Genomic DNA, 6,542 nt, shown 5'->3' with positions numbered 1-6,542 from the left:
GAAGGGAAAAGGAAGGAAGGGTTCTCTTTTGACCTGGAGCTGCCAGCTGCGGTCGACACCCTGGCAGGGGGCGGACCGGCTAATCCCTGGGGTACCCGCACTAGCATTATGGGTACTGCTGTGGGTACTGCTGTTAACATCTCCAGAGATCCCTGGGCCACACACATCTCTGCCTGCCTGGCGGGAGCTTGTTAGTGTAGAGTCGTTTCAGAAATGGAGGCACCTCTAAGGACAACTTCCCTCCTTCCAGATCCTGAGCTGGTCTGAAGCTCCCCGTTGAAGTCAGTGGAGCTGTGCTGCGCCACTCCAGCGGTGGATCTCGCCCAAAGGTGTCTACTCCGTGCCCCGTGGTGGGCTGCCCGGCCCCTCGTATTGGGGAACGCAGAGAGGAACATTGCGTCGTCATACAACAGCTCATGCAGGAGCAAAGACCAGGGCAAAGACCAGTCATCGGTGGGCAGCCCATTTGCCGGTGTTACTGTCAGATCTCTGCGTTTCCTCCCACCCGCCTTTCATACACGGAGTGAGGAAGGAGGGGATAATGGTTAAAGCTCAGGGCCTGCAGAAAACCCTGCTTCACAGCTCTGCCAGTGACTTTCAGCGCAACCTCAGGCAGCTCCCAAACAGGCTGATTCTGTGGACCCCTCAACTTCCACTGAAGCAAAGAGCATCGAAGCGGCTCTGTGCCTTGGAGGATCAGGCTCAACACTCCCAAATCTCCATGTCTCGGTTTCCCCATCTGCAAGACTGGCAGAATTTCCCCTCCCTGTTGGAAGGCTAAATTCATGTGAGGTTGTACAGCACTCGGAGAGCTGCGCATGTCAGAAGCCACAGAAGTGCGACATATGATGATCAGAATCTCTTTACAGGGGCATAAGTGACAGCAGGCCGGCCTGCCTGACACTGATCAGCTGTTGCGGTTATGTAGGTCGGCTGGGGAAAGCAGAGCTTGCTTTTGTTGGACAGATCCAGAAAAGGGGGGTAGTGCTAATGGGAAGCAAGCTGTGTAGCTGTCCAGAACTTCCTCCTTGGCTGGAGTTAAACTGTGTTAAGCAAGAGGGGAAAGATAGCTGAATAATCAGAAGTACTGCATTCCTCACAACTCGGAGACATCTTAACGTCCTTGTGGTCATCTGTGCAGCCAGGGAGGGAGGCCAGGTTTAGAGGCAAAGCTGTTCCACTGGAGGCCCAGAGATGAGTCAGTGAAGAAGGACTCCCAGCTGAGACAGGCTTGGCAGGGCTCCTGCCGGCTCAGTGAGGGGGCGGAAGGGAGCTATCTTGTAGGACAGCCGCCCGTGAGCCCACACAAGAGGTCTGTGTTTGGTACAGAACACACGTACATGTACAAACACAGGGCGTGCAGCCACCCACCAGCGTTCTAATAAACATCGGCGTCTTGTCTAGCGCCTGGCTGCCAGCCGACAAACACACATCATTCCTGTGGTTGTTGAACTCCAGTCCTTCAGGTTCACCCCCTCCATGACCCAGTGCCATTCCCTGTGAATTACCAATAACACCAAGAGATCAGTGAGACCCACCCCTTCCTTGTGGAGGCCTCCGTCTAGGAAGGAAATGCTAACAGGAAGGGACTGGGAATCAGGAATCCTACGTCGTAATCCCTGTCCTGGCATTAAACTGCAGTGTGGTCTTGGTTAAATCATTTAGTCTATCCGTGCCTCGGTTTCCCCATCATAAAATGGGGATAATGATCCTGACCCTGCCACCCGGGACTTTTGTGAAAATTAATGCTTGTAAAGTCTTTATGTAGCCCACACTTGGAGAGCGTGGGTATTAGTCTCCCTCTAGTGTTCCATGTACAAGGATAAGAGTCTACCACTGCTACCAGAGTTTCCTTTAGCTCAAGCAGTAGCTGCTCATGCTCTGAAGGCCCAGAGTGGGTTAGATATTAAGATCCCCCAGGTGCTGTGCAAATGCAAATTATTAGTGAATTATTATTATCATGCAAATGTTATTATTCTTACACAAAGTAGAATTAGACTGTGGAACTCATTGCCACAGGATGTTGTTGAGGCCAAACATTTAGGAAGACTGGAAAAGGGATTGGATATTTGTACGGCTAACAAGAATACCCAGAGTTATAACAGTCAATGCTCACAAAATTTTGGATGGGATATAAAGCCCCAGGCTGGGTTTAATCCAATCTTTAACTGTAAGGGATTAGGACGGTAATTAATGTGTGTGGTGAGGGAGAACCCATGGCAGGGTTCTTAAACCTTTCTCTGAAGCATCCAGTGCTGGTCGCTGTCAAAGAGACAAGATACTGGGCCAGATGAACCATGGGCGCATCTACTCTGCCAGTTCCTGTGTAGGAATGCATTTTTGCCTCTTGAAAGGAGACAGTCACAAGATCAGCAACCACCTGCCAGGCTGGCCTCCTTGCTCTGCTAAGGCTGAGTGATAAAAATAATAATAACGAAGAAGACTAGAGACAAATGAGCTGATCAGAGCTTCTGCCGCATCGAAAGGGAACCCTTGGCAAGGGCGGCAGTTGAATGCTTCAGGAAGCGGCCGGCCCCGGGGACTTTAGTGCTACGCCGGTCCGGTGCTGCAGTGGGTGATGCGTGCCAACTTGCTGCTCTGGCTGCGCTTTGTAACGCTTCGGGGGGAAGCCGTTTGGCATCTCCAGCCTGAGGATCAGCAGCACAGGACCCCCTCGCACTGCCTGTGCCAAGAGCAGATGTCACCCTTCATGCGGCTCGTCAGAGCGCCAACGCAAGCTCCCTCCTCCTGTAGGCCAGGCCCCTCACTGACCGACCGGCAGCCCCCTGCCAAATTTCCAGCACTAAGCCCTGGCAGTTCACTCCAACTGCAGCCCTGTGTAGTATAGAGTTTTAATCACTTGTCACCTGCCTCAGACCGATTTGCTTTTCATTCTGCTAAGCATAAAGAATGCTTTTTTAATATACAACGTACAGTTAACCTGTGGAACTCACTGCCACATGATATTACAGAGGAAATTAAGGAGAAAAATAGAATCTGCAGGTACACTAGCTCCTATAAAAATAAAAAGGGCTGTCCATACTCCAACCTCATGTAGGGGTTTTGCACCTACCCCTGAAGTACCCAGCATTGTTTATTATTATTTATCACTTGTATTAAGGTAGCACCTGGAGGCTCTGACCAAGATAAAGGTGTTGGGCTAGGTGCTGTACAAACACACAGCGGGAGGCAGTCCCTGCTCCAAATAGATAAGACAGACGAAGGTGGGAGGAGAAACTGAGGCACAGAGTGGGGAAAAGACGTGCCCAAGGTCACACAGGGGTCTGGAGGCTGAATGGGGAGCAGTCCTCAGGTCTCCTAAGTTCAAGCCCACACTGCCTCAGGCAGGGCTTCTGTACCAGATGGTGCAGAGGCCTGGTGCACTTCCTGCCTGGCAATTCCTACCTACCAAAGAGCCTCATTTTAATATCATTTTCTGGGGATTACAGAGCCCTGCTCTGTCGTATCCTTCCACAGCAGCGCTTGCTGTGTGCCTCCTCTGGGTTCAGTGAGCTGTTTCAAGTTCTGAAGCACACATGGTGTTCTTGGAGGCTAATTTTAGACTCGTTAGTGTCCCAGGCTGACATGGAGGGCAGGGGCAGTATTACAAAGGCAGCTATGCCTCCTCAACCCAGTGGGTTTTTTTAATGCATATAAATCAAGACACAAATTGCAGGAGAGGTTCAAAATGAAAACTGTTAAACCCCTTAGACCAAGAGAAGGCTAAGGATTTAGTCACAGGAATCGACGAGCGGCATATCCATAAAGGCCTCCTGGCTTCTTGCCCAAGGATCAGTTGATCTCATGCACTTGGAGACCAATCCTGCACCTGACACTAAAACCACATTGATGGTTTTGGCACTTATTTAGCACCGTCTGTCAGAGGATCTCAGCAGGCTTTGCAAATAGCAGGTAGGTAGTTTTCATGACACATCTGTGAGGGAGGTCAGTCCTGTTCTCACCACTGGACATATTGGGAAACTGAGTCACAGAAAGGGGCATGACTTGCCCAACATCACACAGGAGATCTGTAACAGATTTAGGACTAAAGCTCACAATCTCTTCACACCCTGTCCTGTACTGTAACCTCAAGACAATCCTTCCTACATCCGTATGGGGCCTTTTGTCCAAATAACCATTCTTGGCACTTCCCTAGAGCTTTACAGCTTCAAAACCCAGCTAAAATATTCACTACTGCATCCCAGAGCACCTTTACAAATAGATAGACAACGCTTCTCAGGGTTCGCCTTGACACTGAATTTCAGTGTGTTATTCTGTTGTGGATGCTTATCAGCGCGTACCAACTCAGTGTAGGACAGGAGAGGTGAGGAACCTACAAATGGCAGGGGGAATATTAGCCGGGCAGAATCAATATGATGCTTAGGTAGCATGGCGATGGGTGCCTTAGAAATACACTTCGAGCTTTTGAATGGGATTAGCTGTCTGGACTTTGGCATAGGCTACCAGCACCCCTCACTGTTTGGAAAAGCATCACCAGCCAGATGGAAAGAGCTTCTATCTGTCCAGTCTATACTATTTCATAGATTCATTCATTGACTTTAAGACGAGAAGGACCATTGTGACTATCTACTTTGACCTCCCGTATAAAACAGGCCAGAGAACTTCATCCAGCGATTGTAGCATCAAGACCAAAACTTTTGATTGAGCCAGAGTATGTATTTTAGCAAGACACCTGGTCTTGATTTAAAGATCTGAAGGGATGAAGCATCCAGTACACCTCTAGGTGAGTTGTTCCAATGGTTAATTACCCTCCCTGTTAATAATTATTGCCAATTATTTGTCTAGCTTCAGTTTCCAGCCATTGGATTGTCTAATGCCTTTTTCTGCTAGATAGAGGGAGTGTCTCCTTTCAGAAATCTCTTCCCCATGTTGCCTTTTGAAGGGATCTATCACAACTGCCTAGCACCAAAGCATGTCCCAGGGGGTTCAATGCATGCCAGGCCATTTTTTGTCTTTTCTATGCTGTTTGGAGTTTTATTTTCTGTCTCCTCCTGGAATCCTGTGAGCGGCAACAACATTGTCTGGGAAAAGCCTCATCCAAAATGTGGGATCTGGACACCATCTGATCGCCTACGGTGAGACATTCCAAACCTGGAGTTCCAACACTAAGGTAGGGATTTCTACACTCTACCCCAGCTCCGACACTGTTTTGCAGGGCAACCTTGGGCAAGGCACTTAAATCACCATGGATTTATCCTTACAACACCCCTCTGCCGTAGGGAAGTGCAATTATCCCCACTGTGCAGGGGGAACCAGGGGAACCAGGAAAGACTAAGGCCCAGCTCTTCAAATCAATGGAAGTTAGGAGCCTACATACCTTGGACCTTAGGTCAGGCCAGGCATGTAAGGACTGCTACTGGTAAACGTAACCCAGCACAATCTGCCATGGGTCAGGCACAGGGTGACTAAACCAGAAACCCCACCGCTCCCCATGTGTGGGGCACGCCAGCTCCCCACTGGAATGAACAAACACCCACAAAGGCATAACTCCAGCCAGTTCTTGGTTGAACAAAGGCTGGGGAGAAAACCCAGACCCAGATCTGCTGCAGAGAAAGCTTTGCCCTCTCCTGAGGTTGTGCTGGCTTCCAACTGGAACCCTTGGTACTGCCAAGGGGGGGCCTTATGTCCTAAGGCAAGCCTCTTTGTCTCTTTCCCCGCCCCCCGCCTAGGTGTATGTGCTGAAAGTTCAGGAATGACCGTCCGACTGGAGACATTGCAGCACGAGATAGTTACAGGTGCGCTCACACCATTGCCTGTTGAGACTGACAGCTGCCAGCCCAGTACCAGCGAGGACCTGGGCCTAGAGAGCTTGCTTAGGTCGCCCAGGAGACTGGTGACAGAACAGGGACTTGAACCCAGGTCGGCCAAGCGCTAGGCTAATGCCCTGCCCATTGGCCCAGCCTTCCTCTGGCCGGCAAACAGGGGAACTGGGACAACTTGCATAGTGGGGGTGCCGCGGGCCACTGAACCCAACTGTAACCTCTGTCGATGATGGAAACCACTTCAAGCCAGGGGGCGTGGCAGCCCCCCTAGTTCCAGCCCCTAGGCACGCAAATACCCCCAAGGGGCCGGCTAACCTTTCCCTCCCCCGCTGGGGCTAACAGACCTGATCTTTACGAAGCCTTCCCAGTCCCGGGGATGGGAGCCAAAAAAAGAGGTGCCAGCTCTGAGGTGCCCCCCCCTCCTTTAGCGTCTCCCCCATTCCCCCCCGTTGCCTGCGGCGCCAAGGATTGGTCCGCAGCGGGCTCCGCCCCGCCCCCTCTTTTCGCTTGCTCTCCACTCGGAGAAATAAGGCAGCTGCGCCTGCACGCGGGGCCTTACGGCCGCGGGCGGGTGGCGAGCGGAGTCTCCGCAGCGGCCGGGCGGGTTGCAGTCGGGCAGGTGGAAGAGGCGAGGCCGGGGCTGGATCCGCCGGGGCGGGGAGGGGGGGGGTCGCGGGGAGCCCGGCTGCAGGGCCCCCCTCCTGCCTTTGCACCCCCAGGGTGGGTGGGTGGGTGGGTTGGTTGGGGGGGGATCCTGCG

Source organism: Lepidochelys kempii, chromosome 8 (genome assembly GCF_965140285.1).
Source record: "Lepidochelys kempii isolate rLepKem1 chromosome 8, rLepKem1.hap1, whole genome shotgun sequence".
In the NCBI taxonomy this organism is placed as follows: Eukaryota; Metazoa; Chordata; order Testudines; family Cheloniidae; genus Lepidochelys; species Lepidochelys kempii.
The sequence above is the reverse complement of the archived record's forward strand: the minus strand, read 5'-3'. Positions refer to the sequence as shown.